Source organism: Oncorhynchus mykiss, chromosome 15 (assembly GCF_057628025.1).
Source record: "Oncorhynchus mykiss isolate SJ-2025 chromosome 15, ASM5762802v1, whole genome shotgun sequence".
In the NCBI taxonomy this organism is placed as follows: Eukaryota; Metazoa; Chordata; class Actinopteri; order Salmoniformes; family Salmonidae; genus Oncorhynchus; species Oncorhynchus mykiss.
In genome coordinates this window covers 45618464-45640011 of record NC_143036.1, presented here as the reverse complement: position 1 = coordinate 45640011, position 21548 = coordinate 45618464, and the positions used below count along the sequence as shown (strand labels likewise).

The 21548-nt window shown below is 37.2% G+C and overlaps 20 non-coding genes across 20 annotated transcripts; all 20 read right to left on the bottom strand.

The window, feature by feature from the left end:
- Positions 1-542: 542 nt before the first annotated feature.
- Positions 543-614, bottom strand: trnaa-ugc (transfer RNA alanine (anticodon UGC)). Its single transcript has one exon. It is a non-coding gene; the product is annotated as a tRNA-Ala (tRNA).
- Positions 615-1463: 849 nt separating this feature from the next.
- On the bottom strand, positions 1464-1535 carry trnaa-ugc (transfer RNA alanine (anticodon UGC)). Its single transcript has one exon. It is a non-coding gene; the product is annotated as a tRNA-Ala (tRNA).
- Positions 1536-2386: 851 nt separating this feature from the next.
- On the bottom strand, positions 2387-2458 carry trnaa-ugc (transfer RNA alanine (anticodon UGC)). Its single transcript has one exon. It is a non-coding gene; the product is annotated as a tRNA-Ala (tRNA).
- Positions 2459-3310: 852 nt separating this feature from the next.
- On the bottom strand, positions 3311-3382 carry trnaa-ugc (transfer RNA alanine (anticodon UGC)). Its single transcript has one exon. It is a non-coding gene; the product is annotated as a tRNA-Ala (tRNA).
- An 852-nt stretch (positions 3383-4234) lies between these two features.
- Positions 4235-4306, bottom strand: trnaa-ugc (transfer RNA alanine (anticodon UGC)). Its single transcript has one exon. It is a non-coding gene; the product is annotated as a tRNA-Ala (tRNA).
- Positions 4307-5155: 849 nt separating this feature from the next.
- On the bottom strand, positions 5156-5227 carry trnaa-ugc (transfer RNA alanine (anticodon UGC)). The gene has a single exon. It is a non-coding gene; the product is annotated as a tRNA-Ala (tRNA).
- Positions 5228-6079: 852 nt separating this feature from the next.
- trnaa-ugc (transfer RNA alanine (anticodon UGC)) lies at positions 6080-6151 on the bottom strand. The gene has a single exon. It is a non-coding gene; the product is annotated as a tRNA-Ala (tRNA).
- Positions 6152-7002: 851 nt separating this feature from the next.
- On the bottom strand, positions 7003-7074 carry trnaa-ugc (transfer RNA alanine (anticodon UGC)). The gene has a single exon. It is a non-coding gene; the product is annotated as a tRNA-Ala (tRNA).
- An 848-nt stretch (positions 7075-7922) lies between these two features.
- trnaa-ugc (transfer RNA alanine (anticodon UGC)) lies at positions 7923-7994 on the bottom strand. The gene has a single exon. It is a non-coding gene; the product is annotated as a tRNA-Ala (tRNA).
- An 850-nt stretch (positions 7995-8844) lies between these two features.
- Positions 8845-8916, bottom strand: trnaa-ugc (transfer RNA alanine (anticodon UGC)). The gene has a single exon. It is a non-coding gene; the product is annotated as a tRNA-Ala (tRNA).
- An 852-nt stretch (positions 8917-9768) lies between these two features.
- trnaa-ugc (transfer RNA alanine (anticodon UGC)) lies at positions 9769-9840 on the bottom strand. Its single transcript has one exon. It is a non-coding gene; the product is annotated as a tRNA-Ala (tRNA).
- Positions 9841-10690: 850 nt separating this feature from the next.
- trnaa-ugc (transfer RNA alanine (anticodon UGC)) lies at positions 10691-10762 on the bottom strand. Its single transcript has one exon. It is a non-coding gene; the product is annotated as a tRNA-Ala (tRNA).
- An 848-nt stretch (positions 10763-11610) lies between these two features.
- On the bottom strand, positions 11611-11682 carry trnaa-ugc (transfer RNA alanine (anticodon UGC)). The gene has a single exon. It is a non-coding gene; the product is annotated as a tRNA-Ala (tRNA).
- An 848-nt stretch (positions 11683-12530) lies between these two features.
- Positions 12531-12602, bottom strand: trnaa-ugc (transfer RNA alanine (anticodon UGC)). The gene has a single exon. It is a non-coding gene; the product is annotated as a tRNA-Ala (tRNA).
- An 851-nt stretch (positions 12603-13453) lies between these two features.
- trnaa-ugc (transfer RNA alanine (anticodon UGC)) lies at positions 13454-13525 on the bottom strand. Its single transcript has one exon. It is a non-coding gene; the product is annotated as a tRNA-Ala (tRNA).
- Positions 13526-14376: 851 nt separating this feature from the next.
- trnaa-ugc (transfer RNA alanine (anticodon UGC)) lies at positions 14377-14448 on the bottom strand. The gene has a single exon. It is a non-coding gene; the product is annotated as a tRNA-Ala (tRNA).
- Positions 14449-16218: 1770 nt separating this feature from the next.
- Positions 16219-16290, bottom strand: trnaa-ugc (transfer RNA alanine (anticodon UGC)). The gene has a single exon. It is a non-coding gene; the product is annotated as a tRNA-Ala (tRNA).
- Positions 16291-17139: 849 nt separating this feature from the next.
- On the bottom strand, positions 17140-17211 carry trnaa-ugc (transfer RNA alanine (anticodon UGC)). Its single transcript has one exon. It is a non-coding gene; the product is annotated as a tRNA-Ala (tRNA).
- Positions 17212-18059: 848 nt separating this feature from the next.
- trnaa-ugc (transfer RNA alanine (anticodon UGC)) lies at positions 18060-18131 on the bottom strand. The gene has a single exon. It is a non-coding gene; the product is annotated as a tRNA-Ala (tRNA).
- A 1768-nt stretch (positions 18132-19899) lies between these two features.
- trnaa-ugc (transfer RNA alanine (anticodon UGC)) lies at positions 19900-19971 on the bottom strand. The gene has a single exon. It is a non-coding gene; the product is annotated as a tRNA-Ala (tRNA).
- Between the last annotated feature and the right edge of the window lie 1577 nt (positions 19972-21548).

Genomic DNA, 21548 nt, shown 5'->3' with positions numbered 1-21548 from the left:
CAAGTCACAGTAAAACATTAACATTTTTAACCATAACATAAAAATAAATAATTCTATACAATCTACATTAACAATCTAAATGGACCAAAAAGAGACAATAGAAAAAACTTTCAATTGCAATGTGAGAAAATTATGGTAACTAGTCTGGCCCTTATTCAGGTTAATCGTGTTTTTAAAAAAAAATGTAGGCCAGGGCGGGATCAGCCAGCGGCGGCTTCCCACATTCATATACAGTCTGGAAGCGGAGGGGTGAACTATTAATACAATGTACTTTTTATATACACCACTCCATTGAAACTACAATGAAATGATAGCAGCAATTCTTGAAACAGGTACGGACAGGGATCGAAAACATGAACTTCAGTTTTTGAAAATGATGCCATAAAAGTTGGCAACCATGCCACTTCTGTTCTATAAATGTACTAACAGGGATTGAACGCATATTCTTCAGATTACAAGACCAAATGATTTTGCACATCTCTGTTTCCTGCTTAGAATTTCAACATTCTGGAAAGTAGAAGTTGGGTCTTTGCAAAAAAACATGGAGAAGCTGGGGATTGAACCCAGGACCTCATACATGCAAAGCATGCGCTCTACCACTGAGCTACATCCCCTTTCTGCAAAAGAAAAAAATGTTGCTTATTTTTTAAAATGTCACCTTTATTTAACCAGGTAAGCCAGTTAAGGACAAGTTCTCATACACCACTGCGACCTGGCCAAGATAAAGCAAAGCAGTGCAACACAAACAACAACACAGAGTTACACATGGAACAAACAAATCCGGGCTAGGGACCAGCAAAAGTGACCCAAAAGAGACACTCTGGCGGAGCAACTTAGTTTTTAATTGTATTTTTTTGTTTTTCAGTTTAGTTTTCTTAATTTGGTTTGGTTTTTAACCTTATGGTCCACTTAGGAGCCTACGACAAGTCACAGTAAAAAATTAAAATGTTTAACCATAACATAAAAATAAATAATTCTATACAATCTACATTAACAATCTAAATGGACCAAAAAGAGACAATAGAAAAAACTTTCAATTGCAATGTGAGAAAATGATGGTAACTAGTCTGGCCCTTATTCAGGTTAATCGTGTTTTAAAAAAAAATGTAAGCCAGGGCGGGATCAGCCAGCGGCGGCTTCCCACATTCATATACAGTCTGGAAGCGGAGGGGTGAACTATTAATACAATGTACTTTTATATACACCACTCCATTGAAACTACAATGAAATGATAGCAGCAATTCTTGAAACAGGTACGGACAGGGATCGAAAACATGAACTTCAGTTTTTGAAAATGATGCCATAAAAGTTGGCAACCATGCCACTTCTGTTCTATAAATGTACTAACAGGGATTGAACGCATATTCTTCAGATTACAAGACCAAATGATTTTGCACATCTCTGTTTCCTGCTTAGAATTTCAACATTCTGGAAAGTAGAAGTTGGGTCTTTGCAAAAAAACATGGAGAAGCTGGGGATTGAACCCAGGACCTCATACATGCAAAGCATGCGCTCTACCACTGAGCTACATCCCCTTTCTGCAAAAGAAAAAAATGTTGCTTATTTTTTAAAATGTCACCTTTATTTAACCAGGTAAGCCAGTTAAGGACAAGTTCTCATACACCACTGCGACCTGGCCAAGATAAAGCAAAGCAGTGCAACACAACAACAACACAGAGTTACACATGGAACAAATAAATCCGGGCTAGGGACCAGCAAAAGTGACCCAAAAAAGACACTCTGGCGGAGCAACTTAGTTTTTAATTGTATTTTTTGGTTTTTCAGTTTAGTTTTCTTAATTTGGTTTGGTTTTTAACCTTATGGTCCACTTAGGAGCCTACGACAAGTCACAGTAAAACATTAACATTTTTAACCATAACATAAAAATAAATAATTCTATACAATCTACATTAACAATCTAAATGGACCAAAAAGAGACAATAGAAAAAACTTTCAATTGCAATGTGAGAAAATGATGGTAACTAGTCTGGCCCTAATTCAGGTTAATCGTGTTTTAAAAAAAAAAATGTAAGCCAGGGCGGGATCAGCCAGTGGCGGCTTCCCACATTCATATACAGTCTGGAAGCGGAGGGGTGAACTATTAATACAATGCACTTTTTATATACACCACTCCATTGAAACTACAATGAAATGATAGAAGCAATTCTTGAAACAGGTACGGACAGGGATCGAAAACATGAACTTCAGTTTTTGAAAATGATGCCATAAAAGTTGGCAACCATGCCACTTCTGTTCTATAAATGTACTAACAGGGATTGAACGCATATTCTTCAGATTACAAGACCAAATGATTTTGCACATCTCTGTTTCCTGCTTAGAATTTCAACATTCTGGAAAGTAGAAGTTGGGTCTTTGCAAAAAAACATGGAGAAGCTGGGGATTGAACCCAGGACCTCATACATGCAAAGCATGCACTCTACCACTGAGCTACATCCCCTTTCTACAAAAGAAAAAAATGTTGCTTTTTTAAAAAAAATGTCACCTTTATTTAACCAGGTAAGCCAGTTAAGGACAAGTTCTCATACACCACTGCGACCTGGCCAAGATAAAGCAAAGCAGTGCAACACAACAACAACACAGAGTTACACATGGAACAAACAAATCCGGGCTAGGGACCAGCAAAAGTGACCCAAAAGAGACACTCTGGCGGAGCAACTTAGTTTTTAATTGTATTTTTTTGTTTTTCAGTTTAGTTTTCTTAATTTGGTTTGGTTTTTAACCTTATGGTCCACTTAGGAGCCTACGACAAGTCACAGTAAAACATTAACATTTTTAACCATAACATAAAAATAAATAATTCTATACAATCTACATTAACAATCTAAATGGACCAAAAAGAGACAATAGAAAAAACTTTCAATTGCAATGTGAGAAAATGATGGTAACTAGTCTGGCCCTAATTCAGGTTAATCGTGTTTTAAAAAAAAAAATGTAAGCCAGGGCGGGATCAGCCAGTGGCGGCTTCCCACATTCATATACAGTCTGGAAGCGGAGGGGTGAACTATTAATACAATGCACTTTTTATATACACCACTCCATTGAAACTACAATGAAATGATAGAAGCAATTCTTGAAACAGGTACGGACAGGGATCGAAAACATGAACTTCAGTTTTTGAAAATGATGCCATAAAAGTTGGCAACCATGCCACTTCTGTTCTATAAATGTACTAACAGGGATTGAACGCATATTCTTCAGATTACAAGACCAAATGATTTTGCACATCTCTGTTTCCTGCTTAGAATTTCAACATTCTGGAAAGTAGAAGTTGGGTCTTTGCAAAAAAACATGGAGAAGCTGGGGATTGAACCCAGGACCTCATACATGCAAAGCATGCACTCTACCACTGAGCTACATCCCCTTTCTACAAAAGAAAAAAATGTTGCTTTTTTAAAAAAAATGTCACCTTTATTTAACCAGGTAAGCCAGTTAAGGACAAGTTCTCATACACCACTGCGACCTGGCCAAGATAAAGCAAAGCAGTGCAACACAACAACAACACAGAGTTACACATGGAACAAACAAATCCGGGCTAGGGACCAGCAAAAGTGACCCAAAAGAGACACTCTGGCGGAGCAACTTAGTTTTTAATTGTATTTTTTTGTTTTTCAGTTTAGTTTTCTTAATTTGGTTTGGTTTTTAACCTTATGGTCCACTTAGGAGCCTACGACAAGTCACAGTAAAACATTAACATTTTTAACCATAACATAAAAATAAATAATTCTATACAATCTACATTAACAATCTAAATGGACCAAAAAGAGACAATAGAAAAAACTTTCAATTGCAATGTGAGAAAATTATGGTAACTAGTCTGGCCCTTATTCAGGTTAATCGTGTTTTTAAAAAAAAAATGTAGGCCAGGGCGGGATCAGCCAGTGGCGGCTTCCCACATTCATATACAGTCTGGAAGCGGAGGGGTGAACTATTAATACAATGCACTTTTTATATACACCACTCCATTGAAACTACAATGAAATGATAGAAGCAATTCTTGAAACAGGTACGGACAGGGATCGAAAACATGAACTTCAGTTTTTGAAAATGATGCCATAAAAGTTGGCAACCATGCCACTTCTGTTCTATAAATGTACTAACAGGGATTGAACGCATATTCTTCAGATTACAAGACCAAATGATTTTGCACATCTCTGTTTCCTGCTTAGAATTTCAACATTCTGGAAAGTAGAAGTTGGGTCTTTGCAAAAAAACATGGAGAAGCTGGGGATTGAACCCAGGACCTCATACATGCAAAGCATGCACTCTACCACTGAGCTACATCCCCTTTCTACAAAAGAAAAAAATGTTGCTTTTTTAAAAAAAATGTCACCTTTATTTAACCAGGTAAGCCAGTTAAGGACAAGTTCTCATACACCACTGCGACCTGGCCAAGATAAAGCAAAGCAGTGCAACACAACAACAACACAGAGTTACACATGGAACAAACAAATCCGGGCTAGGGACCAGCAAAAGTGACCCAAAAGAGACACTCTGGCGGAGCAACTTAGTTTTTAATTGTATTTTTTTGTTTTTCAGTTTAGTTTTCTTAATTTGGTTTGGTTTTTAACCTTATGGTCCACTTAGGAGCCTACGACAAGTCACAGTAAAACATTAACATTTTTAACCATAACATAAAAATAAATAATTCTATACAATCTACATTAACAATCTAAATGGACCAAAAAGAGACAATAGAAAAAACTTTCAATTGCAATGTGAGAAAATGATGGTAACTAGTCTGGCCCTAATTCAGGTTAATCGTGTTTTTTTTAAATTGTAAGCCAGGGCGGGATCAGCCAGTGGCGGCTTCCCACATTCGTATACAGTCTGGAAGCGGAGGGGTGAACTATTAATACAATGTACTTTTTATATACACCACTCCATTGAAACTACAATGAAATGATAGCAGCAATTCTTGAAACAGGTACGGACAGGGATCGAAAACATGAACTTCAGTTTTTGAAAATGATGCCATAAAAGTTGGCAACCATGCCACTTCTGTTCTATAAATGTACTAACAGGGATTGAACGCATATTCTTCAGATTACAAGACCAAATGATTTTGCACATCTCTGTTTCCTGCTTAGAATTTCAACATTCTGGAAAGTAGAAGTTGGGTCTTTGCAAAAAAACATGGAGAAGCTGGGGATTGAACCCAGGACCTCATACATGCAAAGCATGCGCTCTACCACTGAGCTACATCCCCTTTCTGGGAAATAAATAAATGTTGCTTATTTTTTAAAATGTCACCTTTATTTAACCAGGTAAGCCAGTTAAGGACAAGTTCTCATACACCACTGCGACCTGGCCAAGATAAAGCAAAGCAGTGCAACACAAACAACAACACAGAGTTACACATGGAACAAACAAATCCGGGCTTGGGACCAGCAAAAGTGACCCAAAAGAGACACTCTGGCGGAGCAACTTAGTTTTTAATTGTATTTTTTTGTTTTTCAGTTTAGTTTTCTTAATTTGGTTTGGTTTTTAACCCTATGGTCCACTTAGGAGCCTACGACAAGTCACAGTAAAACATTAACATTTTTAACCATAACATAAAAATAAATAATTCTATACAATCTACATTAACAATCTAAATGGACCAAAAAGAGACAATAGAAAAAACTTTCAATTGCAATGTGAGAAAATGATGGTAACTAGTCTGGCCCTAATTCAGGTTAATCGTGTTTAAAAAAAAAAAATGTAAGCCAGGGCGGGATCAGCCAGTGGCGGCTACCCACATTCATATACAGTCTGGAAGCGGAGGGGTGAACTATTAATACAATGTACTTTTTATATACACCACTCCATTGAAACTACAATGAAATGATAGCAGCAATTCTTGAAACAGGTACGGACAGGGATCGAAAACATGAACTTCAGTTTTTGAAAATGATGCCATAAAAGTTGGCAACCATGCCACTTCTGTTCTATAAATGTACTAACAGGGATTGAACGCATATTCTTCAGATTACAAGACCAAATGATTTTGCACATCTCTGTTTCCTGCTTAGAATTTCAACATTCTGGAAAGTAGAAGTTGGGTCTTTGCAAAAAAACATGGAGAAGCTGGGGATTGAACCCAGGACCTCATACATGCAAAGCATGCGCTCTACCACTGAGCTACATCCCCTTTCTGCAAAAGAAAAAAAAAATGCTTATTTTTTAAAATGTCACCTTTATTTAACCAGGTAAGCCAGTTAAGGACAAGTTCTCATACACCACTGCGACCTGGCCAAGATAAAGCAAAGCAGTGCAACACAACAACAACACACAGTTACACATGGAACAAATAAATCCGGGCTAGGGACCAGCAAAAGTGACCCAAAAGAGACACTCTGGCGGAGCAACTTAGTTTTTAATTGTATTTTTTTGTTTTTCAGTTTAGTTTTCTTAATTTGGTTTGGTTTTTAACCTTATGGTCCACTTAGGAGCCTACGACAAGTCACAGTAAAACATTAACATTTTTAACCATAACATAAAAATAAATAATTCTATACAATCTACATTAACAATCTAAATGGACCAAAAAGAGACAATAGAAAAAACTTTCAATTGCAATGTGAGAAAATGATGGTAACTAGTCTGGCCCTAATTCAGGTTAATCGTGTTTAAAAAAAAAAAATGTAAGCCAGGGCGGGATCAGCCAGTGGCGGCTACCCACATTCATATACAGTCTGGAAGCGGAGGGGTGAACTATTAATACAATGTACTTTTTATATACACCACTCCATTGAAACTACAATGAAATGATAGCAGCAATTCTTGAAACAGGTACGGACAGGGATCGAAAACATGAACTTCAGTTTTTGAAAATGATGCCATAAAAGTTGGCAACCATGCCACTTCTGTTCTATAAATGTACTAACAGGGATTGAACGCATATTCTTCAGATTACAAGACCAAATGATTTTGCACATCTCTGTTTCCTGCTTAGAATTTCAACATTCTGGAAAGTAGAAGTTGGGTCTTTGCAAAAAAACATGGAGAAGCTGGGGATTGAACCCAGGACCTCATACATGCAAAGCATGCGCTCTACCACTGAGCTACATCCCCTTTCTGCAAAAGAAAAAAAAAATGCTTATTTTTTAAAATGTCACCTTTATTTAACCAGGTAAGCCAGTTAAGGACAAGTTCTCATACACCACTGCGACCTGGCCAAGATAAAGCAAAGCAGTGCAACACAACAACAACACACAGTTACACATGGAACAAATAAATCCGGGCTAGGGACCAGCAAAAGTGACCCAAAAGAGACACTCTGGCGGAGCAACTTAGTTTTTAATTGTATTTTTTTGTTTTTCAGTTTAGTTTTCTTAATTTGGTTTGGTTTTTAACCTTATGGTCCACTTAGGAGCCTACGACAAGTCACAGTAAAACATTAACATTTTTAACCATAACATAAAAATAAATAATTCTATACAATCTACATTAACAATCTAAATGGACCAAAAAGAGACAATAGAAAAAACTTTCAATTGCAATGTGAGAAAATGATGGTAACTAGTCTGGCCCTAATTCAGGTTAATCGTGTTTTTTTTAAATTGTAAGCCAGGGCGGGATCAGCCAGTGGCGGCTTCCCACATTCGTATACAGTCTGGAAGCGGAGGGGTGAACTATTAATACAATGTACTTTTTATATACACCACTCCATTGAAACTACAATGAAATGATAGCAGCAATTCTTGAAACAGGTACGGACAGGGATCGAAAACATGAACTTCAGTTTTTGAAAATGATGCCATAAAAGTTGGCAACCATGCCACTTCTGTTCTATAAATGTACTAACAGGGATTGAACGCATATTCTTCAGATTACAAGACCAAATGATTTTGCACATCTCTGTTTCCTGCTTAGAATTTCAACATTCTGGAAAGTAGAAGTTGGGTCTTTGCAAAAAAACATGGAGAAGCTGGGGATTGAACCCAGGACCTCATACATGCAAAGCATGCGCTCTACCACTGAGCTACATCCCCTTTCTGGGAAATAAATAAATGTTGCTTATTTTTTTAAATGTCACCTTTATTTAACCAGGTAAGCCAGTTAAGGACAAGTTCTCATACACCACTGCGACCTGGCCAAGATAAAGCAAAGCAGTGCAACACAAACAACAACACAGAGTTACACATGGAACAAACAAATCCGGGCTTGGGACCAGCAAAAGTGACCCAAAAGAGACACTCTGGCGGAGCAACTTAGTTTTTAATTGTATTTTTTTGTTTTTCAGTTTAGTTTTCTTAATTTGGTTTGGTTTTTAACCTTATGGTCCACTTAGGAGCCTTCGACAAGTCACAGTAAAACATTAACATTTTTAACCATAACATAAAAATAAATAATTCTATGCAATCTACATTAACAATCTAAATGGACCAAAAAGAGACAATAGAAAAAAACTTTCAATTGCAATGTGAGAAAATGATGGTACCTAGTCTGGCCCTAATTCAGGTTAATCGTGTTTTTTTTAAAATGTAAGCCAGGGCGGGATCAGCCAGCAGCGGCTTCCCACATTCATATACAGTCTGGAAGCGGAGGGGTGAACTATTAATACAATGTACTTTTTATATACACCACTCCATTGAAACTACAATGAAATGATAGCAGCAATTCTTAAAACAGGTACGGACAGGGATCGAAAACATGAACTTCAGTTTTTGAAAATGATGCCATAAAAGTTGGCTACCATGTCACTTCTGTTCTATAAATGTACTAACAGGGATTGAACGCATATTCTTCAGATTACAAGACCAAATGATTTTGCACATCTCTGTTTCCTGCTTAGAATTTCAACATTCTGGAAAGTAGAAGTTGGGTCTTTGCAAAAAAACATGGAGAAGCTGGGGATTGAACCCAGGACCTCATACATGCAAAGCATGCGCTCTACCACTGAGCTACATCCCCTTTCTGGGAAATAAATAAATGTTGCTTATTTTTTAAAATGTCACCTTTATTTAACCAGGTAAGCCAGTTAAGGACAAGTTCTCATACACCACTGCGACCTGGCCAAGATAAAGCAAAGCAGTGCAACACAAACAACAACACAGAGTTACACATGGAACAAACAAATCCGGGCTTGGGACCAGCAAAAGTGACCCAAAAGAGACACTCTGGCGGAGCAACTTAGTTTTTAATTGTATTTTTTTGTTTTTCAGTTTAGTTTTCTTAATTTGGTTTGGTTTTTAACCTTATGGTCCACTTAGGAGCCTTCGACAAGTCACAGTAAAACATTAACATTTTTAACCATAACATAAAAATAAATAATTCTATACAATCTACATTAACAATCTAAATGGACCAAAAAGAGACAATAGAAAAAACTTTCAATTGCAATGTGAGAAAATGATGGTAACTAGTCTGGCCCTAATTCAGGTTAATCGTGTTTAAAAAAAAAAAATGTAAGCCAGGGCGGGATCAGCCAGTGGCGGCTACCCACATTCATATACAGTCTGGAAGCGGAGGGGTGAACTATTAATACAATGTACTTTTTATATACACCACTCCATTGAAACTACAATGAAATGATAGCAGCAATTCTTGAAACAGGTACGGACAGGGATCGAAAACATGAACTTCAGTTTTTGAAAATGATGCCATAAAAGTTGGCAACCATGCCACTTCTGTTCTATAAATGTACTAACAGGGATTGAACGCATATCCTTCAGATTACAAGACCAAATGATTTTGCACATCTCTGTTTCCTGCTTAGAATTTCAACATTCTGGAAAGTAGAAGTTGGGTCTTTGCAAAAAAACATGGCGAAGCTGGGGATTGAACCCAGGACCTCATACATGCAAAGCATGCGCTCTACCACTGAGCTACATCCCCTTTCTGCAAAAGAAAAAAATGTTGCTTATTTTTTAAAATGTCACCTTTATTTAACCAGGTAAGCCAGTTAAGGACAAGTTCTCATACACCACTGCGACCTGGCCAAGATAAAGCAAAGCAGTGCAACACAAACAACAACACAGAGTTACACATGGAACAAACAAATCCGGGCTAGGGACCAGCAAAAGTGACCCAAAAGAGACACTCTGGCGGAGCAACTTAGTTTTTAATTGTATTTTTTTGTTTTTCAGTTTAGTTTTCTTAATTTGGTTTGGTTTTTAACCTTATGGTCCACTTAGGAGCCTACGACAAGTCACAGTAAAACATTAACATTTTTAACCATAGCATAAAAATAAATAATTCTATACAATCTACATTAACAATCTAAATGGACCAAAAAGAGACAATAGAAAAAACTTTCAATTGCAATGTGAGAAAATGATGGTAACTAGTCTGGCCCTAATTCAGGTTAATCGTGTTTTTTTTAAAATTGTAAGCCAGGGCGGGATCAGCCAGTGGCGGCTTCCCACATTCATATACAGTCTGGAAGCGGAGGGGTGAACTATTAATACAATGTACTTTTTATATACACCACTCCATTGAAACTACAATGAAATGATAGCAGCAATTCTTGAAACAGGTACGGACAGGGATCGAAAACATGAACTTCAGTTTTTGAAAATGATGCCATAAAAGTTGGCAACCATGCCACTTCTGTTCTATAAATGTACTAACAGGGATTGAACGCATATTCTTCAGATTACAAGACCAAATGATTTTGCACATCTCTGTTTCCTGCTTAGAATTTCAACATTCTGGAAAGTAGAAGTTGGGTCTTTGCAAAAAAACATGGAGAAGCTGGGGATTGAACCCAGGACCTCATACATGCAAAGCATGCGCTCTACCACTGAGCTACATCCCCTTTCTGCAAAAGAAAAAAATGTTGCTTATTTTTTAAAATGTCACCTTTATTTAACCAGGTAAGCCAGTTAAGGACAAGTTCTCATACACCACTGCGACCTGGCCAAGATAAAGCAAAGCAGTGCAACACAACAACAACACAGAGTTACACATGGAACAAACAAATCCGGGCTAGGGACCAGCAAAAGTGACCCAAAAGAGACACTCTGGCGGAGCAACTTAGTTTTTAATTGTATTTTTTTGTTTTTCAGTTTAGTTTTCTTAATTTGGTTTGGTTTTTAACCTTATGGTCCACTTAGGAGCCTACGACAAGTCACAGTAAAACATTAACATTTTTAACCATAACATAAAAATAAATAATTCTATACAATCTACATTAACAATCTAAATGGACCAAAAAGAGACAATAGAAAAAACTTTCAATTGCAATGTGAGAAAATGATGGTAACTAGTCTGGCCCTAATTCAGGTTAATCGTGTTTTTTTTTAATTGTAAGCCAGGGCGGGATCAGCCAGTGGCGGCTTCCCACATTCATATACAGTCTGGAAGCGGAGGGGTGAACTATTAATACAATGCACTTTTTATATAAACCACTCCATTGAAACTACAATGAAATGATAGCAGCAATTCTTGAAACAGGTACGGACAGGGATCGAAAACATGAACTTCAGTTTTTGAAAATGATGCCATAAAAGTTGGCAACCATGCCACTTCTGTTCTATAAATGTACTAACAGGGATTGAACGCATATTCTTCAGATTACAAGACCAAATGATTTTGCACATCTCTGTTTCCTGCTTAGAATTTCAACATTCTGGAAAGTAGAAGTTGGGTCTTTGCAAAAAAACATGGAGAAGCTGGTGATTGAACCCAGGACCTCATACATGCAAAGCATGCGCTCTACCACTGAGCTACATCCCCTTTATGCAAAAGAAAAATATTTTGCTTATTTTTTAAAATGTTACCTTTATTTAACCAGGTAAGCCAGTTAAGGACAAGTTCTCATACACCACTGCGACCTGGCCAAGATAAAGCAAAGCAGTGCAACACAAACAACAACACAGAGTTACACATGGAACAAACAAATCCGGGCTTGGGACCAGCAAAAGTGACCCAAAAGAGACACTCTGGCGGAGCAACTTAGTTTTTAATTGTATTTTTTTGTTTTTCAGTTTAGTTTTCTTAATTTGGTTTGGTTTTTAACCTTATGGTCCACTTAGGAGCCTACGACAAGTCACAGTAAAACATTAACATTTTTAACCATAACATAAAAATAAATAATTCTATACAATCTACATTAACAATCTAAATGGACCAAAAAGAGACAATAGAAAAAACTTTTAATTGCAATGTGAGAAAATGATGGTAACTAGTCTGGCCCTAATTCAGGTTAATCGTGTTTTTTTTAAATTGTAAGCCAGGGCGGGATCAGCCAGGGGCGGCTTCCCACGTTCATATACAGTCTGGAAGCGGAGGGGTGAACTATTAATACAATGTACTTTTATATACACCACTCCATTGAAACTACAATGAAATGATAGCAGCAATTCTTGAAACAGATACGGACAGGGATCGAAAACATGAACTTCAGTTTTTGAAAATGATGCCATAAAAGTTGGCAACCATGCCACTTCTGTTCTATAAATGTACTAACAGGGATTGAACGCATATTCTTCAGATTACAAGACCAAATGATTTTGCACATCTCTGTTTCCTGCTTAGAATTTCAACATTCTGGAAAGTAGAAGTTGGGTCTTTGCAAAAAAACATGGAGAAGCTGGGGATTGAACCCAGGACCTCATACATGCAAAGCATGCGCTCTACCACTGAGCTACATCCCCTTTCTGAAAAAGAAAAAAATGTTGCTTATTTTTTAAAATGTCACCTTTATTTAACCAGGTAAGCCAGTTAAGGACAAGTTCTCATACACCACTGCGACCTGGCCAAGATAAAGCAAAGCAGTGCAACACAAACAACAACACAGAGTTACACATGGAACAAACAAATCCGGGCTAGGGACCAGCAAAAGTGACCCAAAAGAGACACTCTGGCGGAGCAACTTAGTTTTTAATTGTATTTTTTTGTTTTTCAGTTTAGTTTTCTTAATTTGGTTTGGTTTTTAACCTTATGGTCCACTTAGGAGCCTACGACAAGTCACAGTAAAACATTAACATTTTTAACCATAACATAAAAATAAATAATTCTATACAATCTACATTAACAATCTAAATGGACCAAAAAGAGACAATAGAAAAAACTTTCAATTGCAATGTGAGAAAATTATGGTAACTAGTCTGGCCCTTATTCAGGTTAATCGTGTTTTTAAAAAAAAATGTTGGCCAGGGCGGGATCAGCCAGCGGCGGCTTCCCACATTCATATACAGTCTGGAAGCGGAGGGGTGAACTATTAATACAATGTACTTTTTATATACACCACTCCATTGAAACTACAATGAAATGATAGCAGCAATTCTTGAAACAGGTACGGACAGGGATCGAAAACATGAACTTCAGTTTTTGAAAATGATGCCATAAAAGTTGGCAACCATGCCACTTCTGTTCTATAAATGTACTAACAGGGATTGAACGCATATTCTTCAGATTACAAGACCAAATGATTTTGCACATCTCTGTTTCCTGCTTAGAATTTCAACATTCTGGAAAGTAGAAGTTGGGTCTTTGCAAAAAAACATGGAGAAGCTGGGGATTGAACCCAGGACCTCATACATGCAAAGCATGCGCTCTACCACTGAGCTACATGCCCTTTCTGCAAAAGAAAAACATTTTGCTTATTTTTTTAAATGTCACCTTTATTTAACCAGGTAAGCCAGTTAAGGACAAGTTCTCATACACCACTGCGACCTGGCCAAGATAAAGCAAAGCAGTGCAACACAAACAACAACACAGAGTTACACATGGAACAAACAAATCCGGGCTAGGGACCAGCAAAAGTGACCCAAAAGAGACACTCTGGCGGAGCAACTTAGTTTTTAATTGTATTTTTTTGTTTTTCAGTTTAGTTTTCTTAATTTGGTTTGGTTTTTAACCTTATGGTCCACTTAGGAGCCTACGACAAGTCACAGTAAAACATTAACATTTTTAACCATAACATAAAAATAAATAATTCTATACAATCTACATTAACAATCTAAATGGACCAAAAAGAGACAATAGAAAAAACTTTCAATTGCAATGTGAGAAAATGATGGTAACTAGTCTGGCCCTTATTCAGGTTAATCGTGTTTTTAAAAAAAAATGTTGGCCAGGGCGGGATCAGCCAGCGGCGGCTTCCCACATTCATATACAGTCTGGAAGCGGAGGGGTGAACTATTAATACAATGTACTTTTTATATACACCACTCCATTGAAACTACAATGAAATGATAGCAGCAATTCTTGAAACAGGTACGGACAGGGATCGAAAACATGAACTTCAGTTTTTGAAAATGATGCCATAAAAGTTGGCAACCATGCCACTTCTGTTCTATAAATGTACTAACAGGGATTGAACGCATATTCTTCAGATTACAAGACCAAATGATTTTGCACATCTCTGTTTCCTGCTTAGAATTTCAACATTCTGGAAAGTAGAAGTTGGGTCTTTGCAAAAAAACATGGAGAAGCTGGGGATTGAACCCAGGACCTCATACATGCAAAGCATGCGCTCTACCACTGAGCTACATCCCCTTTCTGCAAAAGAAAAAAATGTTGCTTATTTTTTAAAATGTCACCTTTATTTAACCAGGTAAGCCAGTTAAGGACAAGTTCTCATACACCACTGCGACCTGGCCAAGATAAAGCAAAGCAGTGCAACACAAACAACAACACAGAGTTACACATGGAACAAACAAATCCGGGCTAGGGACCAGCAAAAGTGACCCAAAAGAGACACTCTGGCGGAGCAACTTAGTTTTTAATTGTATTTTTTTGTTTTTCAGTTTAGTTTTCTTAATTTGGTTTGGTTTTTAACCTTATGGTCCACTTAGGAGCCTACGACAAGTCACAGTAAAACATTAACATTTTTAACCATAACATAAAAATAAATAATTCTATACAATCTACATTAACAATCTAAATGGACCAAAAAGAGACAATAGAAAAAACTTTCAATTGCAATGTGAGAAAATGATGGTAACTAGTCTGGCCCTAATTCAGGTTAATCGTGTTTTTTTTAAATTGTAAGCCAGGGCGGGATCAGCCAGTGGCGGCTTCCCACATTCATATACAGTCTGGAAGCGGAGGGGTGAACTATTAATACAATGTACTTTTTATATACACCACTCCATTGAAACTACAATGAAATGATAGCAGCAATTCTTGAAACAGGTACGGACAGGGATCGAAAACATGAACTTCAGTTTTTGAAAATGATGCCATAAAAGTTGGCAACCATGCCACTTCTGTTCTATAAATGTACTAACAGGGATTGAACGCATATTCTTCAGATTACAAGACCAAATGATTTTGCACATCTCTGTTTCCTGCTTAGAATTTCAACATTCTGGAAAGTAGAAGTTGGGTCTTTGCAAAAAAACATAGAGAAGCTGGGGATTGAACCCAGGACCTCATACATGCAAAGCATGCGCTCTACCACTGAGCTACATGCCCTTTCTGCAAAAGAAAAACATTTTGCTTATTTTTTTAAATGTCACCTTTATTTAACCAGGTAAGCCAGTTAAGGACAAGTTCTCATACACCACTGCGACCTGGCCAAGATAAAGCAAAGCAGTGCAACACAAACAACAACACAGAGTTACACATGGAACAAACAAATCCGGGCTTGGGACCAGCAAAAGTGACCCAAAAGAGACACTCTGGCGGAGCAACTTAGTTTTTAATTGTATTTTTTTGTTTTTCAGTTTAGTTTTCTTAATTTGGTTTGGATTTTAACCTTATGGTCCACTTAGGAGCCTACGACAAGTCACAGTAAAACATTAACATTTTTAACCATAACATAAAAATAAATAATTCTATACAATCTACATTAACAATCTAAATGGACCAAAAAGAGACAATAGAAAAAACTTTCAATTGCAATGTGAGAAAATGATGGTAACTAGTCTGGCCCTAATTCAGGTTAATCGTGTTTTTTTTAAATTGTAAGCCAGGGCGGGATCAGCCAGTGGCGGCTTCCCACATTCATATACAGTCTGGAAGCGGAGGGGTGAACTATTAATACAATGTACTTTTTATATACACCACTCCATTGAAACTACAATGAAATGATAGCAGCAATTCTTGAAACAGGTACGGACAGGGATCGAAAACATGAACTTCAGTTTTTGAAAATGATGCCATAAAAGTTGGCAACCATGCCACTTCTGTTCTATAAATGTACTAACAGGGATTGAACGCATATTCTTCAGATTACAAGACCAAATGATTTTGCACATCTCTGTTTCCTGCTTAGAATTTCAACATTCTGGAAAGTAGAAGTTGGGTCTTTGCAAAAAAACATGGAGAAGCTGGGGATTGAACCCAGGACCTCATACATGCAAAGCATGCGCTCTACCACTGAGCTACATGCCCTTTCTGCAAAAGAAAAACATTTTGCTTATTTTTTTAAATGTCACCTTTATTTAACCAGGTAAGCCAGTTAAGGACAAGTTCTCATACACCACTGCGACCTGGCCAAGATAAAGCAAAGCAGTGCAACACAAACAACAACACAGAGTTACACATGGAACAAACAAATCCGGGCTTGGGACCAGCAAAAGTGACCCAAAAGAGACACTCTGGCGGAGCAACTTAGTTTTTAATTGTATTTTTTTGTTTTTCAGTTTAGTTTTCTTAATTTGGTTTGGTTTTTAACCTTATGGTCCACTTAGGAGCCTACGACAAGTCACAGTAAAACAGTAACATTTTTAACCATAACATAAAAATAAATAATTCTATACAATCTACATTAACAATCTAAATGGACCAAAAAGAGACAATAGAAAAAACTTTCAATTGCAATGTGAGAAAATGATGGTAACTAGTCTGGCCCTAATTCAGGTTAATCGTGTTTTTTTTAAATTGTAAGCCAGGGCGGGATCAGCCAGTGGCGGCTTCCCACATTCATATACAGTCTGGAAGCGGAGGGGTGAACTATTAATACAATGTACTTTTTATATACACCACTCCATTGAAACTACAATGAAATGATAGCAGCAATTCTTGAAACAGGTACGGACAGGGATCGAAAACATGAACTTCAGTTTTTGAAAATGATGCCATAAAAGTTGGCAACCATGCCACTTCTGTTCTATAAATGTACTAACAGGGATTGAACGCATATTCTTCAGATTACAAGACCAAATGATTTTGCACATCTCTGTTTCCTGCTTAGAATTTCAACATTCTGGAAAGTAGAAGTTGGGTCTTTGCAAAAAAACATGGAGAAGCTGGGGATTGAACCCAGGACCTCATACATGCAAAGCATGCGCTCTACCACTGAGCTACATGCCCTTTCTGCAAAAGAAAAACATTTTGCTTATTTTTTTAAATGTCACCTTTATTTAACCAGGTAAGCCAGTTAAGGACAAGTTCTCATACACCACTGCGACCTGGCCAAGATAAAGCAAAGCAGTGCAACACAAACAACAACACAGAGTTACACATGGAACAAACAAATCCGGGCTTGGGACCAGCAAAAGTGACCCAAAAGAGACACTCTGGCGGAGCAACTTAGTTTTTAATTGTATTTTTTTGTTTTTCAGTTTAGTTTTCTTAATTTGGTTTGGATTTTAACCTTATGGTCCACTTAGGAGCCTACGACAAGTCACAGTAAAACATTAACATTTTTAACCATAACATAAAAATAAATAATTCTATACAATCTACATTAACAATCTAAATGGACCAAAAAGAGACAATAGAAAAAACTTTCAATTGCAATGTGAGAAAATGATGGTAACTAGTCTGGCCCTAATTCAGGTTAATCGTGGTTTTTTTAAATTGTAAGCCAGGGCGGGATCAGCCAGTGGCGGCTTCCCACATTCATATACAGTCTGGAAGCGGAGGGGTGAACTATTAATACAATGTACTTTTTATATACACCACTCCATTGAAACTACAATGAAATGATAGCAGCAATTCTTGAAACAGGTACGGACAGGGATCGAAAACATGAACTTCAGTTTTTGAAAATGATGCCATAAAAGTTGGCAACCATGCCACTTCTGTTCTATAAATGTACTAACAGGGATTGAACGCATATTCTTCAGATTACAAGACCAAATGATTTTGCACATCTCTGTTTCCTGCTTAGAATTTCAACATTCTGGAAAGTAGAAGTTGGGTCTTTGCAAAACAAAAGGAGAAGCTGGTGATTGAACCCAGGACCTCATACATGCAAAGCATGCGCTCTACCACTGAGCTACATCCCCTTTCTGGGAAATAAATACATGTTGCTTATTTTTTTAAATGTCACCTTTATTTAACCAGGTAAGCCAGTTAAGGACAAGTTCTCATACACCACTGCGACCTGGCCAAGATAAAGCAAAGCAGTGCAACACAAACAACAACACAGAGTTACACATGGAACAAACAAATCCGGGCTTGGGACCAGCAAAAGTGACCCAAAAGAGACACTCTGGCGGAGCAACTTAGTTTTTAATTGTATTTTTTTGTTTTTCAGTTTAGTTTTCTTAATTTGGTTTGGTTTTTAACCTTATGGTCCACTTAGGAGCCTACGACAAGTCACAGTAAAACATTAACATTTTTAACCATAACATAAAAATAAATAATTCTATACAATCTACATTAACAATCTAAATGGACCAAAAAGAGACAATAGAAAAAACTTTCAATTGCAATGTGAGAAAATGATGGTACCTAGTCTGGCCCTAATTCAGGTTAATCGTGTTTTTTTTTAAATGTAAGCCAGGGCGGGATCAGCCAGCAGCGGCTTCCCACATTCATATACAGTCTGGAAGCGGAGGGGTGAACTATTAATACAATGTACTTTTTATATACACCACTCCATTGAAACTACAATGAAATGATAGCAGCAATTCTTAAAACAGGTACGGACAGGGATCGAGAACATGAACTTCAGTTTTTGAAAATGATGCCATAAAAGTTGGCTAACATGCCACTTCTGTTCTATAAATATACTAACAGGGATTGAACGCATATTCTTCAGATTACAAGACCAAATGATTTTGCACATCTCTGTTTCCTGCTTAGAATTTCAACATTCTGGAAAGTAGAAGTTGGGTCTTTGCAAAACAATAGGAGAAACTGGTGATTGAACCTAGGACCTCATACATGCAAAGCATGCGCTCTACCACTGAGCTACATCCCCTTTCTGGGAAATAAAAAAATGTTGCTTATTTTTTAAAATGTCACCTTTATTTAACCAGGTAAGCCAGTTAAGGACAAGTTCTCATACACCACTGCGACCTGGCCAAGATAAAGCAAAGCAGTGCAACACAAACAACAACACAGAGTTACACATGGGACAAACAAATCCGGGCTTGGGACCAGCAAAAGTGACCCAAAAGAGACACTCTGGCGGAGCAACTTAGTTTTTAATTGTATTTTTTTGTTTTTCAGTTTAGTTTTCTTAATTTGGTTTGGTTTTTAACCTTATGGTCCACTTAGGAGCCTACGACAAGTCACAGTAAAACATTAACATTTTTAACCATAACATAAAAATAAATAATTCTATACAATCTACATTAACAATCTAAATGGACCAAAAAGAGACAATAGAAAAAACTTTCAATTGCAATGTGAGAAAATGATGGTAACTAGTCTGGCCCTAATTCAGGTTAATCGTGGTTTTTTTAAATTGTAAGCCAGGGCGGGATCAGCCAGTGGCGGCTTCCCACATTCATATACAGTCTGGAAGCGGAGGGGTGAACTATTAATACAATGTACTTTTTATATACACCACTCCATTGAAACTACAATGAAATGATAGCAGCAATTCTTGAAACAGGTACGGACAGGGATCGAAAACATGAACTTCAGTTTTTGAAAATGATGCCATAAAAGTTGGCAACCATGCCACTTCTGTTCTATAAATGTACTAACAGGGATTGAACGCATATTCTTCAGATTACAAGACCAAATGATTTTGCACATCTCTGTTTCCTGCTTAGAATTTCAACATTCTGGAAAGTAGAAGTTGGGTCTTTGCAAAACAAAAGGAGAAGCTGGTGATTGAACCCAGGACCTCATACATGCAAAGCATGCGCTCTACCACTGAGCTACATCCCCTTTCTGGGAAATAAATACATGTTGCTTATTTTTTTAAATGTCACCTTTATTTAACCAGGTAAGCCAGTTAAGGACAAGTTCTCATACACCACTGCGACCTGGCCAAGATAAAGCAAAGCAGTGCAACACAAACAACAACACAGAGTTACACATGGAACAAACAAATCCGGGCTTGGGACCAGCAAAAGTGACCCAAAAGAGACACTCTGGCGGAGCAACTTAGTTTTTAATTGTATTTTTTTGTTTTTCAGTTTAGTTTTCTTAATTTGGTTTGGTTTTTAACCTTATGGTCCACTTAGGAGCCTACGACAAGTCACAGTAAAACATTAACATTTTTAACCATAACATAAAAATAAATAATTCTATACAATCTACATTAACAATCTAAATGGACCAAAAAGAGACAATAGAAAAAACTTTCAATTGCAATGTGAGAAAATGATGGTACCTAGTCTGGCCCTAATTCAGGTTAATCGTGTTTTTTTTTAAATGTAAGCCAGGGCGGGATCAGCCAGCAGCGGCTTCCCACATTCATATACAGTCTGGAAGCGGAGGGGTGAACTATTAATACAATGTACTTTTTATATACACCACTCCATTGAAACTACAATGAAATGATAGCAGCAATTCTTAAAACAGGTACGGACAGGGATCGAGAACATGAACTTCAGTTTTTGAAAATGATGCCATAAAAGTTGGCTAACATGCCACTTCTGTTCTATAAATATACTAACAGGGATTGAACGCATATTCTTCAGATTACAAGACCAAATGATTTTGCACATCTCTGTTTCCTGCTTAGAATTTCAACATTCTGGAAAGTAGAAGTTGGGTCTTTGCAAAACAATAGGAGAAACTGGTGATTGAACCTAGGACCTCATACATGCAAAGCATGCGCTCTACCACTGAGCTACATCCCCTTTCTGGGAAATAAAAAAATGTTGCTTATTTTTTAAAATGTCACCTTTATTTAACCAGGTAAGCCAGTTAAGGACAAGTTCTCATACACCACTGCGACCTGGCCAAGATAAAGCAAAGCAGTGCAACACAAACAACAACACAGAGTTACACATGGGACAAACAAATCCGGGCTTGGGACCAGCAAAAGTGACCCAAAAGAGACACTCTGGCGGAGCAACTTAGTTTTTAATTGTATTTTTTTGTTTTTCAGTTTAGTTTTCTTAATTTGGTTTGGTTTTTAACCTTATGGTCCACTTAGGAGCCTACGACAAGTCACAGTAAAACATTAACATTTTTAACCATAACATAAAAATAAATAATTCTATACAATCTACATTAACAATCTAAATGGACCAAAAAGAGACAATAGAAAAAACTTTCAATTGCAATGTGAGAAAATGATGGTACCTAGTCTGGCCCTAATTCAGGTTAATCGTGTTTTTTTTTAAATGTAAGCCAGGGCGGGATCAGCCAGCAGCGGCTTCCCACATTCATATACAGTCTGGAAGCGGAGGGGTGAACTATTAATACAATGTACTTTTTATATACACCACTCCATTGAAACTACAATGAAATGATAGCAGCAATTCTTAAAACAGGTACGGACAGGGATCGAG